The following is an 18,699-nucleotide window of genomic DNA, read 5'->3' as shown; positions in this document are numbered from 1 at the left end:
GTAAATGAAAGACAAGACATGGAAAGATTGATTTGTTTTTAATTGTTTTTATTTTTCTGTATTTTGTATTCTCTTTTTTCCTTTTTTTCTTACTTTTGTAATCTTTTCTGAAACTTTAATAAATATCATAAAAAAGTAACAGATAAATCAAGCAAATAGCAAGATGGCAAGGCCCAGAGTGAATATAAGCACAATAAAGCATTATCAAGAATCACAAGACACATATTCAGCAGGAGACATTTGGTCTTTATGGCCGAAGAAGTCTCAGAAGGATCAGAGAAACCAAATTTGTTGCCACTCAAAGCCAGCACCCGCTCTGGCCTTTGTCACTGCATCTCTGCATCTCACTTTTCTGTATGAGACAACTTATGAGTGCCTATACAGAACATGTATATACCACTGGGTGACAAGCCCTGCCAGCTATTTGTTTTAACTGCTACATATTACAGAATACGTACAGTTGTATTTAATACCCTTAAGGGACACAATACAAGATTTACAGTACTTTTCATTTCTTCATGCAAAGCTGACAAGATTGTCATTGACAAAACAGCAATTGGGTGAAATCTAAAGCGGGATACAGAAACAGTCTATACAGTAATTCCACCACTCACTCCAAACAGAAATAATGGATCTAGAGCATGGTAAATTGCTGAAAGGCTTCAGTATAATTATCAGTTATAATCAGTATAAGTGTATAACACAAAAGAGCAAAAGCAAAAGGGAGAGGGAAATGCCCCCTTTTAGTCTTCTTGTGCATGGATTATTTTAGAATAAGTCTTATTCTATCAGTGTAATCTCATCTATTCTATGGCTTATAACAACTTCAATTAATCAAAATAATAAAAACTCCCAGGTGACTGGAGCAACTAACTTTATAAACTGTCTTTAAATTAAGTAACCAACCTATAAAGCCTAGCTATAAGACAAGTGTGGAATAGATAAGATTCAGGAATAGGAAGACAAATGGCTATACATTACCTCACATTCCACCTGCAAAACAGTGCCCTTCCCGGCTTCTTGCTTCAGAATTTCATTGACATTTGTCATTATTCCCTCTGGCAACATATACTTGTAGAGAGGGGATAACAACTAATGTCAATGAAATTCTGAAGCACGCCTGGTGGAGCACCATTTTGCTGGCTGGATACGGGCAAACATGTATGCATTGCACAGAAGATCATAATCACCAGTCAATATATAATAGGAAGTCTGTCTTGGGTACAATTCAGAAACAGCAGGAAGTAGAGAATGACACTAGGAGAAACAGTGGGCTAGTTCAGTGAAATCTCCCAAAGCAGAAGCAACACATGGCTCAAAGGATAGAGGTGACTAGCACTTGGATAACCATAGTTTGGACCAGAAAGTAATAAACAAGACGACAGGAAGGGAAGCATATTTGAAAGAAAAATTAGGGAGAATAATTTTTACTCAGTAGGAAAAAGATGCTGAACCTAGGCAGTAAATGTTGCTGCCCTTGCACACACAAAAATATTGGGGAATAGGAGAAAAGGAGAGAGATGTGAAAACTCACCTCAACCCCCTACCCAGTCCATAATGTAAGAAGAGGATAAACCGAGTCTAGTAATACTTCATGTTATGTTAAACCCATGCAGTAACGTGAAACAACAATGGGTATGATAGGTGGGGCGTAGCCCATGAAACCAAACCATAAAACAAACAAGAGCCTTTGTAAGAGGTGAAAGAGGAAACAGTTGGTAAAGGGCAGAACCTCAGCCATCACTATTACAGACCATTTAGGAAGAAAAAAAGCAGACTCGGTTACAATTCTTGAGTTGTAGACCCTATCATTTCTCAAGAGCATTTCCATTGTGATAAAGAAAAACCACATAAAATGCTGTTAAGATGAAACCACCTTCTTTTACAACTTAACCTTGGAGTAATCGTTGTACCTCTTCACTACATTTGCTGGGGCACAGGCAACCCCTGTTATTCAACAGAGGAGGACCCTTGCCTCCAGGCTTTGCTTACTAAATAGACCTTTATTCTGATGGAGCGGGGGGGGGGGCTGTTTTTAAAACACACAGCCCCGATACTAAAAGTTCTCCCTCTTTCCCCAGTTTTGAAGTGACGGACCTGCTGATTTTAACGTGCAGAGAGAGGAAAGCTAAAGGGACGCCACTGGAGCCAGTATTTTTTGTTTAGGCTACTTTCTACACCCCATTATTAAAGTAATACTCAAAGAGATGGAACAGTAACAAAATAATTGTGTGTGGCTGGGGGGGGGGTTGGAGAGGAGAGAACCTAAAAACCACCCTGCTGGATCAGGCTCGTGGCCCATCTAGCCTAGCATGCTATCCTCATAGCGACCAACCAAATGCTTGTGGAAAACCGATGAGAGAAAGAGAGCGATTGAGAGGGAGAAGCCCACATAAGATGCTACGGCTCTCGCTCTCTCTCTGTGTGTGTATATGAAACATCTAATTAAAAATGTCTTTAAAATTAAATTAAACGAACAGTTTGAGGAGGGAGGTGGAGGAGGAGAAATAGAAGCTGGAAAGGAGAATAGGAGAAATCGACAGCAGGAATTTAGGTGGTTGTTATGGGGGGGAAGAAGGGGCCTGCCTTTCCCTGCAGAGGGTGATGATGATGGATGGGCAGCCCGGGCATGGCTGGGAAAGGAGGGAGGCCTCTGGGCCAAGGTCACAAAGCCAACCCCGCCCCCCCCCACGTTGTCGCCGCTTTGGGTGGCAAAATGGGGGGGTGCGAGGGGGGGGAATCGACAGAAGCCCACCAGCCGCGCTCCTCCCCACCCATCACCTGCTCCTTTCCGCCACATTAGGCAGGTGCGAAGGTGCCTAGGCCTCCCGCATCTCCCCCCCCCCCGGTCCAAGTGGAAGAAGGGCGAGGGGACTAATAGTGCCACCACATCCTCCCCGCAGATTGTCTATTGGTCGCCGCCCAATTTGGGAGATTGCCTCAGCCCCCCCCCCCCCACATAACAGACATCCCTTCCCCCTTCTTCGTGCCCGCCCCCCTTCCCCCAGCGCACCTCACGCCGCAGCCTCACCTGCGTAGGCCCGGTCCGGGCTCTCGCGCTCTCTTCTGTCTTGACTGCGACTCCCATGGAGATACACCGCCACACACCCGCGCCTGGTTCGGGCTCCCGGCTTACCCCCTCCCGCTCCCTCTCCTCAGCCGCCGCCTTTGTCACTCCATTGGCGCCCGCGCCTGCCACTCTCCACCTTCAGCCGGCGCCGGATTGGCTGTCGGAAGCCGGCCTTTCGTCCGAGTGGGAACTGGAAAAGAGAAGGGGGTGGGAAGAGGAGGGCCTGGAGGTTGTCAGGGCGGCGGCGCCGGCGGCAGCGGCGGCGGTAGCAGCAACGACGCCGACGCCGCCCTGCCCTCCCCGCAGCAGTCCGGGGAAGAAGAGGAAGAGGAGGAGGATGCCCATTGGTTCCTTATGACGCAGTTGGGCGGAGACACGAGGCGCCATTGGGCCAGGAGGGGTGTCAGTCAGGGATGGGTGGAGAAGTGACGCGTGCCTGAGCGTTGCGTCGCGCTGAGGGGAAAGAGGGAATGAGCGGGAAAGGGGCGGGGTGGGTGTTGGGTTTTTTGTTTTTTTAATTTTTACCTCAGGTGGAAGATGCTGCCTCAGTTCTTTTGCCTCAGGCTGTCTCATTCATTCATAATATTTATTCATTGCCTTCCCTTTCCAAGAGAGTAACATACATACAAAAAATAAAAGAGCCAAAAACTTCAAAAGCTCAAAATATTGTATAGAACAGAAAGGAGCCCTAGCTCAACTATGGGAGCAGGTGCTTTGCATGCAAAGGGGTGCCAGGTTTAGTTTTCAGGTGGGGCTGATGCCGATCAATACTGAGCAACATGGGCCAAGGCAGCTTTCTGTGTGGTGTTGAAAACAACGGGGCAGTCTGAAAAACGGGCAAATAGGAAGGCCTTCGCCTGGCTTGGAAAAGCTTGTAATGTTAGGCAAGCCATGTTTACCCCTCAGAATTTATATTGGCCTGTGCACAACTTGTTTCCTCCCCACAGGGAAAGTGCCAGCTTTCCCAGAATAAATGGATTGGCGCAGCTTTCCAGTGAAATCAAACAAAATTCAAAAATGTTCCGTTAGTGAAAATAACATAGGAAATGCATAATATCAGCAATGTTGCTTTGTAAAGATAGTTATATTACGCAAAATTGCATACAAAAACGTGCATACTGTATTAAGAGGAATTTGCACTAAAATGCTGATGAATTTTTTTATGATTGCTTTTTAAAGAATCACAAACTGATGCGGAAATGCGTGGAACTAATTCAAGATTGGGGGAAAATGGCAAACTGAGAGGAACTGAACGTGGCATATTTGCTCATCCCTAAATAGCACTCTGTAAAACTCTAGCCATTTATTGACCTTTTCTCAAGTGGTTGCCTACACTGTCTGGAGAGAGGGTGGAGTTCCACAGATCCTTTTGTGATGCCCTATGATTCATCCTGCGGGTCTCTTTAAGTGCAGTCTTAGCCTCTGCACGTGGCAGCTCATGTGTTTATGAACAGGCCCCATGTCCAATGCCATTCATTCTCCTCCTCTGTGTGCAAAGCCAGCCTATAGGCTGCGCAGAGAGGCTGGTCCAAACAGAGTGAGCAACAGCCCCTTTCATTATTCATCCAAGTGTGCAGGCCCGTGCTGCATGCAGAAGATATGAAAGGAGGAAGGCAGCTGCTGTGCACAGACTGCCAATGAGATCGGAAAGCTGCCTTTGCAGTTCCTGTTTCAGTACAAACATTTGGCTGCGGGCTACCACAAAGAGCTGGCCCTGCCTATCTCTCCCCCCCCCCGTGTGTCCCAAGTGACATACTCCATGTGACAAGCCATGTCAAAAAATACAAGTGGGCATTAAAACGAAAACTATTTTGAGAGAGACAAGGGCATGCCATGATTGTGTCCTTGTCCCTGTCCTGTGATTCCCTTGTCCTGTAATACATCTGCACTTACAATTCACTCACTAGGCATGACTTATTCCCATTGCAGCCATAGTGAACATAGTTAAAAAGGATGACCAGGGATGACTTTTTTCTTTTACAAACCCCTCCAAGGAGAGAAATAAAAGCAGGCATGCAGCTGGTGAGAGATATATTGGTCTGATTCATGCTTCTACGCTTTAACCTCTAAATCTTCCTTTCCATCAGCTATTCTTGGATGAAGAAAGAGCTGGTGCCTTTCAAAGAATGCTACAGTCGCATGCATTAGGAATTTCTATCCTAAATATTTGGGCAGCGACTGAAAATTCTTCATACTCAGCTTACCAGAAATTAGTAGTCTTCTCTTCTTTGCAGTTACACACATGCAATCCTTTTTGAGCACTAAAGAAAAGTCATGAATAACAACATTGGGGGGGGATGTTCTCCACAACAAATAGGAATTAGCTACAGATCTGAGTGTTTCCTATTATTGCTATCATTAATAAAGAAGGAAAGAACTGGGGGAAGAGGAGAGAAAAAGACAGCAAATAATTTTATAAAAATCCCAACTGCAGCCATTTAGGCTTTATTTATTTATTCCCCACTAAAATGAGGTCTCTTAGATGCTTTAAAGCTGGTTGATGGTGAGCTTGCACTAATAAAATAATTGTTCATCACATTTGCATCCAGACTTCATTCCAGTGAGCTCTGTGCTAAGCATACTGTGTTCTTTTATTTGATCCTCACAGCAACCCTGCGAGGTACGGGCAGCTGAGAAACTATGATTAGCCAAAGGTCGATGAGCTTCCTCCTAAAGGGCAAAGTACACATTGTGCACAAGTTTTATTTTTAGAAAAGGGGGCAATTTAAAGTGGAAAGGTGGCGAAAGAGAAGGCACTATTTTCAAGTGTTTAAAGCATAACTCAGTTTCAGTGATCCACATATCTTCCTTATAAAAATACCAAATGTTACATCTTTTAAAAATGTATTATTATAAGTGATACCTTCAATGGAACATTGCATGCTGGAGCATTCCTGCCGGCTAGTCGATGGCTACTGCATTGCATTTCCCCTTCTAGTTAGACTGTTTCACTCCAACCGTCAGTCAGCATTGTATGGACACTTAGCAAACCTAAGCTATCCTCTGAGCTATTTTGGGGTTTCCCTCCCCATTAGGTGTTCTCTGTTTTTTTTGGGGGGGGTTGTATGTGCACATCTGCAAACATGGGCTTTCCATGAGCCTGCTAATATTTCCCTCTTGTGTGTGGATGGTGACATTTTGGCACCAAAGCACTGACACTCACATTTGGACCCTGAATATAGAAATAATGGTTTGCTTAACATTTGCCTGGCCTTCAAATTATCATGTGCATGCGATTGCTATACTAGACCTTCATAGCGACTGCCAAAGGTGGCACTTGCTGATTCAACGTGACAGCTCCTTTGTGTGTCTTGGATTCTCATGTGCTTACAGAATAATTGAGTCATATGTTCTCATTGCTGCCTCTTGATAGCAGCGGCTGCAGTCCTCCCACTTATTTCAGAATGGTCCTACTGAATTTAGTGGAAGTGCTCCAAAATGGCTTGAGGACCAAGTGTAAACATTTATTCAGTTTGGTAGATTAGTCCAAACTGCAGCTGGTAGCTGTAATAACAGCCACCAGCAAAAGCAAAAATAGACCAAAAATAATACTTATTCTAGTCTGCATATTCCATGGCTAGGGTAGAAGATATGGGGACCCTGTGCCAAGCCAGACATAGGAGTTCCCAACTCTCCTCTATAAATGACTCTCTTTTCTATTAGAATTCATACCCAGAGACAGCCCCTGCAGAGGATCCATGTGACTATTAAGTACATTATTTGGGCATACAAACTATTGCGGAAGCAATATCTTTGGACCTGAGCTCAGGAAATCCTTTTCTGCCAGTTTGCAGCAGAAACTATAGATGGCACTGATTGACTGGCACCTGTGCTGTAATGCACTGTCACAGAAGGTGTAAAAGGAGACAGCAATTGTTGCTTTATATGTGGGGCTGCCGTCGAAGATGACTTGGAAACTTCAACAGGTCCAAAATGCAGCAGTCAGATTACTGGCTGAGGTCAGGGCTGCCATACATCCGGACATTACCGGGATTTCAAAAGGTGGAATTGACGTCTGAAAGGCAGCACTTTGTCCTGAATCTTAGGCAAGTCAACTAAAAATATGGCAACCCTAGCTAGGGATCCATTTAGAACTCATAAGTTTTAATTGCATTGGTTGCCAGTTTGTTCCTGAGCCCAATTCTGGGTGCTGACATTAGTGTATAAAGCTCTAATCAACTTATGCTCCAAATGTCTTAAAACCTGCCTTCTTGCCTACAGACTCTCTTGGGTGTTAAGATCAGCAGAGGGGACCCTCTTGGTAGTTTCACCATCCTCAGGAGAGGGCATTCTGTGTTGCAGCCCTTAAGTTGTATAATTCCTTCCTCACAGAGGTGTGTCTGGCACCACTTTGTGCAGAGAATCCTCACAACTTTCAGCACCCTTAACCCTGATACTTTAAACTAGAAATGCCAAGGATTGAATCTAAACCACATGTTCTACCACCCTGAGCTACAATCTTTCCCCATAGTCAATGTCTGAGGCAGCCCTGTTGTCCAAGTTTAAAATGGTGACTTGGTCCTAAATTATGTAAGTCTCAACAGTACTATTCTACATTAATTCTGACTATATTAGTATCCTGGGTGTTTGACATAGTTCTGTAAAAATATCCTTCCTTCACTACTGTGTTGGGGGTTTTTTGTGTGCATTTGCTGAAAGCGTAATTTATAAAAACAAGTTTGTAATAATGTAGTCACATTTTCCAAAGGCTAGTACGTCTATCAAGGTGACTAAGTCCCAAAGATTCTGAGTCACCATGGAGGAATGGAACAAAGCCATAAGGAAGAAATGGCTAAATTTAAAACATGTAGCCTGGTCCCATGGTAATTTGGAACATGTAAGCCTGCTTAATGAAGTAATTGAGCATAGATATGCCTGACTCTGCCTAGAGTACTGTCATGGACTGGTTGGACAGAAAGGAATGGTGGGAGGAACCAGCTGGGGAACCATCAAGGAAAGAAGGCTCAGAGCCCAGGGAGTGGTGGTGGGACAATGATGAGTGGTCCAAGGGAGAAGATGAGGTGTTGAAAGCTGAAGAGGTAACAGGCTTTATTGAGCTGGGAAAGCCTGTGACAGAGAGAAGTCCAGAATCATAAGCAGAATCTGAAGTAGGCGAGTGGGAGGAGGGACGTAAAGAGGCAGAGATGAGTTAGGCTGGTGAAGAGTCATGGGTGCATTCCACTTCTGCTGCAATAAGCTCTCTTCCCCACTGGCCTCCCAGAATGAAGAGAGGCATGAAAAGAGTGAGGGAGAGGTTGGTTTCACGCAGGCGCAGTCTCTGATTGGGAAAAACCCTGGAGAGGAGAGGACTTAGATGGCTGTGGGGAGGCAGGGCCTTTTAGTCTCAGCAACTGATCCATGGGGCAAGAACTATCAGGGGGCAAGACCTACCAGGGAAGAGCTGCTGTGTTCAGTTGGCCCGACACTCCTCTAAGTCTGTGCAGGTCATGTTCATGCTAATAAAGAGTTAACTCCAAATTGCACAGTGTGATTTACTGTCGGCTCACTCCTGACACAGGTACCTTTGCCAACCTAGTGCCCTCATGATGTTTTGGACTATACCTCCCATCCGCCCCAGCAAGCATAGAGGGAGTTATAGTCCAAAACCTCTGGAGACGGGTATCAGCTTGGCAAACATAAGAAGAGCCTGCTGGATCTGGTCCATAGCTGTCAACTTACAGATTTGAAAATAAGGGACCAGCAGCCTTGAAAAGAAGGGATCAGCAGCCAAAATAAGGGATTTTAGTCAACCAGCAGCCAAACGAAGCCTCAAGTGGTGGTTCCCATAGCACAGCAACCTGGCAAAGGGGATGCAGCAAGGAAAACCACCGTCACCTCTCCTCCGGGAAGCGCTGAGCAAAGGCGAGTCCCCAGGCAACGCGGCCGATTTGATCGGCACAAGGCCTGCAAGCTCCACCCCCCAGTCGTTCTTAGACTCCTTATTGGGTGAGCAAGACAGCCAAGTAACACAATTGGAGCCTCCCTCCTCCCTGGCCGGCAGGGAGGGAGGGAGAGGAGCTGCTTCCTTTAAAACCCGGGAAATTTAAGGGACATCATCAATAAGGGACAGCAGTGGGACACAGCGCTGGGATAAGGGACTTTCCCACCAAATAAGGGACGCTTGACAGCTATGATCTGGTCAATGGCCCATCTAGTCCCAGCATCCTGTTCTCATAGTGGCTAATCAGATGCCTGTGGGAAACCAGCAAACAGGACCCAAGCACAAGAGTCCTCTCTTCTCCAGCAACTGGTATTCAGAAGCATTGCCTCCAACTGTGGAGGCAGAGCGTTGCCATCATGGACAGTAGTCATCAATAGCCTTTTCCTCCATACATTTCTCTAATCCCCTTTTACAGCCATCCAAGGTGGCACTCCCTGTTCTACGTACACAAGATAACTGAACTCGTGGCTGAATCTTACTTCAACAGTGGTGACTGGATTAAGGTTACCAGACATCCCCGGATTTGCAAATCAGTCCCCTGACAAAATTCACCTATTTAGCAGGAAGTTGAAAAGTGTCCCCGGATTCATTGAAAAAAATATCTGGTAACCTTAGACTAGACAGCATACCCTCCAACACTCCTCAGATGAAAATAGGGACATTCTAGTCTACATCCCTATCACTGCCAGAGCAGCATGAGGGGTCCCCCCCCCCCCATCCAGTGAGCAAGCTCCCGTTTCATTTAAAAAGAAAACCCCTCAATTTGTGTTTGCTTTACAGTTTTAATTCGGCGCTTAATTAAACCCAACAGAGAGGGAGGAAATAGAACAACAACCTTTACATTTTGCTCCGGGCATTCTTTCACTTTTGTCGAAAGAAAATAGGCTCCTTTCCTAAATATATATTTAGATTATGATGACTCTACTGCATGCTCCTTTCCCTTAGGCAAAGCTTTTTCTCTCTCTACCATGTTCATGCCCTTTACAAACTCAATTCTCCACTGGTGCCACAAGTCGTACAGTGGAGACACGGCCAGCCCCTTTATTTGTTCAGCTACAGGGACTGGACATACAACCTCCAAAGCAAAACACCAACCACTGCAGTGGTGCTACAGAAGCTTGAATGATACAGGGGGTTCTGTAAAAGGGGGGAGGGACATTTTCAGGTTCTTAATACGAGAAAATGGAAATGCCTTGCTATGTTATGCTGAACCACAGCTCAGGTCCAAACCACACATGACAGCAACAAATTCCTGGGTGGGATTCAACTAATGGGTCCCGTCAGCTGATGGGCTTCCACTTGGGAAAAGGAGCTTTTCCTTCTAACCTTTCTCAGCACCCCGGAAAACTGGATCTGCTGAGCCAGGAGAAACCCCAGATCGGTGCACGGGGCAGACGGGGATGTGGTCATTCCATGTAGCAAGCTGAAATGCTTGGAACAATGTTGAATTCCCCCTCCCCCTATCTTTGGGTGCGCATTGGCATCATCATTCAGCCCAGACACTGAGGTCCAGCTCCGAGGGCCTTCTGGCGGTTCCCGCACTGCGAGAAGTGAGGTTACAGGGAACCAGGCAGAGGGCCGTCTTGGTAGTGGCACCTGCCCTGTAGAACGCCCTCTCATCAGATGTCAAGGAAATAAAGAACTACCGGACTTTTAGAAAACATCTGAAGGCAGCCCTGTTTAGGGAAGCTTTTAATGTTTGATTTACTTATCGTGTTTTTAATATTCTGTTGGGAGCCGCCCAGAGTGGCTGGGGACATCCAGCCAGATGGGCGGGGTATGTATACATACATACATACATGCATACAGTGGACACTCGGGTTGCGAACGTGATCTGTGCAGGATGCACGTTTGCAACCCGCAGCGGCATGGGTTGCGATTCGGCGCTTCTGCGCATGCGCGACTGCCGAAACCCGGAAGTAACCCGTTCCTGTACTTCTGGGTTTCGGCGGTCCATAACCTGAAACAACGCAACCTGAAGCATCTGTAACCTGAGGTATGACTGTAAATAATATATTATTACTACAGTGGTACCTCGGGTTAAGAACTTAATTCGTCCTGGAGGTCTGTTCTTAATCTGAAACTGTTCTTAACCTGAAGCACCACTTTAGCTAATGAGGCCTCCTGCTGCTGCCGCGCCGCCAAAGCACGATTTCTGTTCTCATCCTGAAGCAAAGTTCTTAACCCGAGGTACTATTTCTAGGTTAGCGGAGTCTGTAACCTGAAGCGTATGTAACCCGAGGTACCACTGTATTATTATTACAAAGTGGTGGTGGAAGTGGGTTAAAATTTAAAGTGCCACAAGGAGTAAGAACAAATGGAGTCATGAACCGCTCCCCTACCTCAAAACACCCACAAAGGCACCCACCTCACCCACACAAAGATTCCCCCCATGACACCCAGGTTTGTTTTTTTAAAAAAGAGGCTGCTGTGTGGCGAAGGCAAAGGAGCAGCCACATGGGGAGGAGGACCTGATTGCTGCCACCAGACCCGCTGCTTCCTCTCTCCCTTGCCCACCTACCTGCTGCCTCGGCCCCTCTCAGGGCAGCCAAGGCCACAGGTGCTCTGCTCAGGCGTGGCTGCTGCTCCCTCATCCGCTATCAGGAGCAAGTGCCAGGAGTGGGCCAGCGATAAATCACACAGCATCAATGAAGTTAACTCTTTATTCAATGAAACAAGGTCAACTCCTGATGCTAGGCCTAGTGGGTTCAGCAACACATCCCGGCAGTTGTGAGGACTGACGGTCCCCACCTTCCCACAGTTGTCTCCTCCTGGTTACCATTGTTTGCTTGCTTTGCAGTCGTATTTGCAATACAAAGAAATATTGTTTGCTTTCAGCCCAACCCTGAGAGGAACACCCAGAACCACTGTTAATTTAACATGTGTTCTGCAAACATGCATTTACAAAGACCTCAGCCACTGAGAAATGAGGGCTGTGGGGGAAAAATCCATGTGAATCAAGATAAATTTTAAAACCCTCTTCATGTACCGTAGCGGCTAGGATTTTGATAGCAAAGAATTGGAAAAGCAACAGTATCCCCACCAAAACAGACTAGCAAGCGGAAATGATAGAGTATTTACAACTCGCAAAAATGACCGGGAGAATGAGAGGAAATTCAAATCAGAAAGTTAGAAAAGACTGGATAATATTTGAAGAATACAGTGGTACCTCGGGTTACATACGCTTCAGGTTACAGACTCCGCTAACCCAGAAATAGTACCTCGGGTTAAGAACTTTGCTTCAGGATGAGAACAGAAATCGTGCTCCGGTGGCGCAGCGGCAGCAGCAGAGGCCCCATTAACTAAAGTGGTGCTTCAGATTAAGAACAGTTTCAGGTTAAGAACGGACCTCCAGAACGAATTAAGTACTTAACCCAAGGTACCACTGTACCTTTAAAATTATTGTGATAATGCAAATCTCCTGACAGACCTAGATTGAATTTTGAAAGATAGAGAAAGCATATAAAATTTTCTTGACAAATAATGGGAAAGCTAAATAATAACGAAATGCATATAGATTAACAAAATGTAAAAAGTACGATGAGGTGAATTGGAAGTTAAAAAGGGTGTTTTGTTTGATGAGAAATTGTACGTTAGTGTCTATGGTGTTTCTATGTTGTTGTATGTATTGTATGTACTGTCTAAGTTATATGTAAATTGTTGTATAATAAAGGTTATTTTAAAATTAAGAAGAGAGAGGGAGAGAAATGAGGGCTGTGATTGACTTGATATCCACAAATCAAATAAACAAAGCCACCTTCTTTAGAGCTGTTGTGTGGCCTAATCAATAAGGCAGCTTTGAAGCAGAAGGCTGAGGTAGGATGGATTTGAAAGAGGATTAGACAAATTCGTGGTGGATAAGACTTTCAGGGGCTACGAACTCTGACAGGCACGTTCTTTCCCTGCTGTCAGGTGCAGTATGCATCTGGATACTGGGTTCTTTTTATGCTTTAATTTTAATTCAGAAGCAAACTTCTTCCAGCTCTCAGGAAACACCAACATAAATTTACTATAAGTTCCTCAAGCTCTGTGGTCGTGTTTTTAATGTACATAACCTTGAGATGATTGTGTAGATAGAAGGTGATTTGATTGATAATAGTAATAATAATAATAATTACACTGCAAAACCAACCACATCCTGTATTCCTTTAAGTAGCGATTCCATGCAAGCAAGTTCATGCATGCATTTGTGGGTGTAACACACAGCATAATGACACACTGCGAGTTCTATTAAAAAAATGCAGAGGCTTGCTTTTAAAGATGGGCAATGTGCGTGAGCATGATTAATGGTTTGGGTAGTAGGCATGCATGGAGGAGGTGGTGTAAATGCTTCAAAGTAAGGAAAGGTAGATTTAGCAAACAGGAGCTGGCTCTCGAGTCTGAATGCTCTGTGGATATCTCCTAGTCTTAAGCATTGTGCCAAATAAGAATGCGTCTATAGCAATACGGGGCTAACATAGCAGTTTCGTTCTGCCCTTTCCTGGAACTAAACCGAGCGCAGATCCCAAATTAATTCTCTTTCACCTCCTCAATTTGTGTGTGCCATTTTTTCTCTTAACACAGAGAATATTGGGCAAAGGAGTGTCAGTATCTGGCAGGGGTTAGGCTCTATATACCGTATTTCTTGCTCCATAAGACGCACATGACCATAAGATGCACCTAGTTTTTAGAGGGGGAATGCAAGGGGAAAAAATTATTTAAAGGGAGCGCTGATCAAAGCCTGTATGCATCCCAGGCTCTGCTCAGCACTCCCTTTCATGAGCCGTGTGGAGCGTGTGTGCAGTGCTTGCGGGCTTTTCCTCGAGGAGGGAGAAGGGCAGCCCATCATTGACAGGTTGCCTTTCTCCCTCTTTGGGGAAAAGCCCCCAAGTGCCGCACACACGCTCCACACGGCTCTTTAAAGGGAGCGCGGTTCTTGGGGGCTTTTCCGGGAGGTGGGGGAAGGGACAGAGCCAGGCTAAGCCAGAAGCTAGAACAGCAAGAGGGAGCGCAGCGATCCCTCTTGCTGTTCTGGCTTCTGGGATAGCTGTGCAGCCTGCATTCGCTCCATAAGACGCACACACATTTCCCCTTACTTTTTAGGAGGGAAAAAGTGTGTCTTATAGAGTGAAAAATGTGGTATTTAAGGACCCTGCGAAGACAGCTGCAGCACTGGCTCCAGACGACACCCGCAACATTCATTTCCTTAAAAAAGTAAAATCAAATTATTTTGTCTGATCCAGCAGGGCTCTTAGATTCTAAAGAGCCCCTGTTCAACCTGTTACCGGGGTGGCAGGTAGGTGGGTATTCCCAGATCACAGTGAAAGTATGATGTTGAAGGGAGGGGAAATTAAGATTCTCAGGAGCTCATATGAAATTAGTGATGAATTGTAATTCTTGCTTACTTGAGTATGTGCACAAAAACTTATGCTTTATAAATGAGGCTGTACATCATTTTCTTTTCTAGCTCAGGCTACTGCTTACAGTATGTTTGTGAAATAGAATAAGCCAAATGAGGATGACACTTCATGCGTCTGCGAACTCTAATCCATGAAAGCTTGCACCATAATTGGTAGTTCCACCAACCTCAGAAGCTCAGGGTGGCAGCAGCCCAGGAGAGGGCATTATCTGTGGCACCCCCTAAGTTGTGGAATTCCCTCCCTACAGAGTCACCTTCACTATACAGTTTTTAGCAAATGCTGAAGATTCGCCTCTTTGCCCTGTCCGTTTGACACCCAAGGTGTGTGATTTCAGGACCCGCCCTATTTCTGCGGCTGTAATTTGTTTATAAACTCTTTTTAATACTGTGTTTTAAATTATAACGCTGCCTATGGCGAAGGGTGGGCAACAAACATAATAATGATATAATAATGAGGATGATCATTGCTAGTATTTAAAAGTATCACAAGACTCTCTTTTGGCAAATTAGTGCTTTCCTTGAAATTAGTCCACCGTTAGCACTCCTTGTTGGTGTCAGATATCCTAGAACCGCCACTGGGTAACATTTGGCAAATATTTGGAGAGGAAACTGGAAGTCAGGCATGAATACCAAGTCCTACAACCCACGCTCAAAGAACTGCGAGCATCTATAATTAAAATTGGTAAGCCCAGTTAATAATGTACAAAATACCATGCACAAGTGCTAGGGGGCACTGTGGCACAGGAAATGCTGGTGACTCAGTGATTTCCCTTCTATGCAAGACTTCGCTGGTCTTGGTTTTTTTTTATTTGTAGTGAGATATCAATACGCTGTTTGCATTCTTTGTACTTTGCCACTAGGTCTGGACCGATTCTAGAACAGCCTGCACATTTGAAGCCCAATACGCTACTGAAAATTTGTACAATCCTGCATTTCTACCAGCTCTCTCGATACTAAACTGGCTGCCGGGAGAAATAATTGAAATTAAAATTTCCATCATTATCACCATCACCATCAATTCATTATTACAGTGGTACCTTGGTAGTTGAACGGCTTGGCTCCCGAACAAATCAGATCCCAAATGCTGCAAACCTGGAAGTGAGTGTTCCGGTTTGCGAACGTTTTTCAGAAGCCGAACGTCCAACGCGGCTTTCGCAGATTCCGATTGAGTGTAGGAAGCTCCTGCAGCCAAACAGAAGCAGTGCCTTGGTTTTCCAACAGTTTTGGGAGTCGAACGGACTCCTGGAACAGATTTAAAGTCACCTGACTGGTTATTAATGCATACTAAGCACGCAATTAGCTTTTCAGAAGTCAATTTCAGGAAATTGTGTGAAGCAAACTGGAAAATTAACTGGGTAATTTACAAAAAATAACACACTTGGTTTTCTCTCCACACAAACACCCCACATTCATCTACTGGGGCAAAAGAGGAGGAACCTACATGCAATGACAATGATAAATGAGCATTTTGAAGACAAAGGCTACCTCTTGGGGGGGGGGGGACTTTGATCTCAGAGCCGCTCAGTCATTCAAAAAAAATCACAAGAATCACAAAACAGAGAAACCAGTAGGAGAACACTTCAATCTCCCAGGACATTCTATACAAGATCTCAAAGTAGCTGTTTTACTACAAAGGAATTTCAGAAATAGACTGGAAAGAGAAGCTGCTGAATTGCAACTCATTACCAAACTTAAAACCATGGAGAGACCTGGTCTGAACAAAGACATTGGATTCTTATCTCATTATACATGACTAAGCCATTTCTCACCTTCTCACCCCTTGCCTTTTCCTGTAAGACCTATTACAGTCGTTAAGAGTCGTCAAGAGGCTCATCTCAGCTATCTGCCAATCTCCCATTCCCACCACCCTTCTGAGTAATACCCCTCCCCACCTTCTCACTATATAGAAGGGTCTGGCAACTTCTGTTTCAGTGTATCTGAAGAAGTGTGCATGCACACGAAAGCTCATACCAAGAACTAACTTAGTTGGTCTTTAAGGTGCTACTGGAAGGAATTTTTTATTTTGACTATGGCAGACCAACACGGCTACCTATCTGTAAAAAAAATGTGTTGCATGTTCATCAACATATCTATCGCAGGAAGGAGCCAAGAGGCAAAGGTTTTGTTAAGGTGATTCCAAATTGAGCTCCTACTGAGGATCATTGTTTGTTAGCCACAAGTAAAGTTGCACTGGAAGCTTTTGCAGAACAGCTTGCTGTGTTCCTTGAAAATCTGAATGGAACAAAACCCCAAGAGTATATATTAGGAAAGGCTTTGTAAAACCAATCCAATCTACTCTCTTAAACTTCTGTCCGAAACTGCTGAAAATTATCTGGCAAGATAAAGATTCGTTCATTCATTCTTGCAAAGCAGCTGCTCCTGCTGTGCCTGCTGCACCAGAAATTGAAGCCCTTCGCTGATGTGTAATGTCAGCCTTGTATTGTCTACCACAGTGTTTCCCAACCGGTGTTCCGCGGCACACTAGTGTGCCGTGAGACGTTGGCTGGTGTGCCGTGGGAGGGAGGCGGGCGAGTCGGGCGGTGAGAGGCGGCGGCGGCGAGGATCCGCGTCGAGCCGGGGGCGGCTCCGCGGTGGTGGTGCCGAGCGGCGGGGCAGCGCGTGCAAAAGGGAGGAGCGCGAGACAGCGGAGGAGGAGGAGGCCGGCATGTCCGGGCAGCAGCAGCAACAGCAGCAGCAGCAACTCCCGGCGATGGCTCCTCAAGCCCCGCCGCCGCCCCCTCCTCCGCCCGCTATCGCCGCCGCCACCACAACAGCCGCCGCCGCCTCAGTTGCCGCCGTCCCTCAGTCCCTCGCTCTGCTGCCTCCTCCCACCCCCAAAGCTTGGAGGTTCCCTGGCAAGGGGGAGGGAAAAAACTTTCACTTTCGTGCGTCCCTCCCGGCGTGACGCTGCGCGCTGACATCACGGGGCTGTAATGGTGGTGTGCCGCGAGATTTTTTTCATTAAACAGGTGTGCCGTTGCCCAAAAAAGGTTGGGAAACACTGGTCTACCAGACCTGGTTACTTTTTCCTTCTCACTTGCCATAACACTCTCATGCAAACTCAAGGTCAGTCTCACGCCTCGTAGATTTGTTTTGAAAAGGAATTTTCCAATGGCTTAGTTACTTAGTGGCTTAATTGTTGTTGCAACCAAGTCTCCTCTAGGGGGACACACTTCCAGCTTCACTTTGTAACTCTTTTTTAAAACAAATATAGTCCTTATATGTCCCCCTTATCCCTTAAAAGCCACAGTTTCAGTACCCTTGAAAGTTACTTTATAATCAGGAGCAGTCTTAAAACAGTGTATCTTTCAGAGACTTCTTTACTTTTAACGTACTGACAGTCCTCCCACTGATCAGCTTCCCTGTCAAAGGCAGTCCGTTCCCAGGGTTTTGAGGCAGCGGATATATCTTTACTTTCCCCTTTTCTTGCAGGTAACTAATGCTCAGACTTCTCCCCTCCTCTCCTGCAAACAGGAGGGGAACCACTTTTCTGATGTTGGAGTTTAAATCTTTAAATGACGTCTTTTCAAAGTTACCACTGTACTTCAAATGACTAAACATAAATATAAATAAATATATTATCTCGTGGCAATTTTTCATCCCAATAAGCAATTATGAGGGTGTTGTTGTTGTTTTTTAAAAAAAACACCTTTGGAAACTACTGCCTTAAAAACTAACAAAGTTGGTGAGAGAACAGAGATCCATAATTCATACTCTTGTCACTTTCATTTTACGGGAGCGGTGATGGGTATATTTTCTTTTAACAGGGCAAAAACCCCCTGCCAGTTTTGTGGGGCAATTTTCATAGGAAAAACTGCTTTGGAGAAATGGGTTAAACTCCCTCTCCCCCAGCGCCAAAGTCCCAATCCATATCCCTCCTCTTGCATTTCACAACTGCTTTTTATCAAAATTTGGATGAGGTGGGAGATCCAATCATTGATCCCTTTTCTAGTCTAGACTTGAGATACCAGCCCAGCAGTGGGAGATATGATACTTCCTGTTCTATTGTTAGGCAACCAACATGGAATCATAGAATTGCAAGAAATGATCCTGAGGATCATCTAGTCCAGCCACCGAAACATGTTCACTGCCAATGAATCTCCACTCAGCCACGAAGCTCACCAGGCGACCCGCCCCTCAGCCCAACCTACCTCACAGGGTTGTTGTGAGCATAAAAGGGGGAGGAGGAGACCTACGTACACCACCTTGAGCTCCTTGAGGAAAGTTGAGATATAAATGCAGTGCTTTTTTTCTGGGGAGGGGCGCATACCCCTAAATATTTTGTGAACC

The 18,699-nt window shown here is 45.4% G+C and overlaps 1 protein-coding gene across 2 annotated transcripts in view; it reads right to left on the bottom strand.

Annotated features, from left to right (window-relative positions):
• The window catches only part of ABHD2 (abhydrolase domain containing 2, acylglycerol lipase), a 41,288-nt gene extending 37,900 nt beyond the window's left edge, over positions 1–3,388 (bottom strand). For both annotated transcript variants that reach the window (XM_083475175.1, XM_083475177.1), the window contains exon 1: positions 3,032–3,388. The gene's annotated coding sequence lies outside the window, so the exon portion shown is untranslated. The remainder of the gene's footprint in view (positions 1–3,031) is intronic.
• Positions 3,389–18,699: the final 15,311 nt, after the last annotated feature.

This window comes from Podarcis liolepis (assembly GCF_965112155.1).
Source record: "Podarcis liolepis genome assembly, chromosome: 14".
NCBI lineage: Eukaryota > Metazoa > Chordata > Lepidosauria > Squamata > Lacertidae > Podarcis > Podarcis liolepis.
This window is presented reverse-complemented; position numbering and strand designations above follow the sequence as displayed.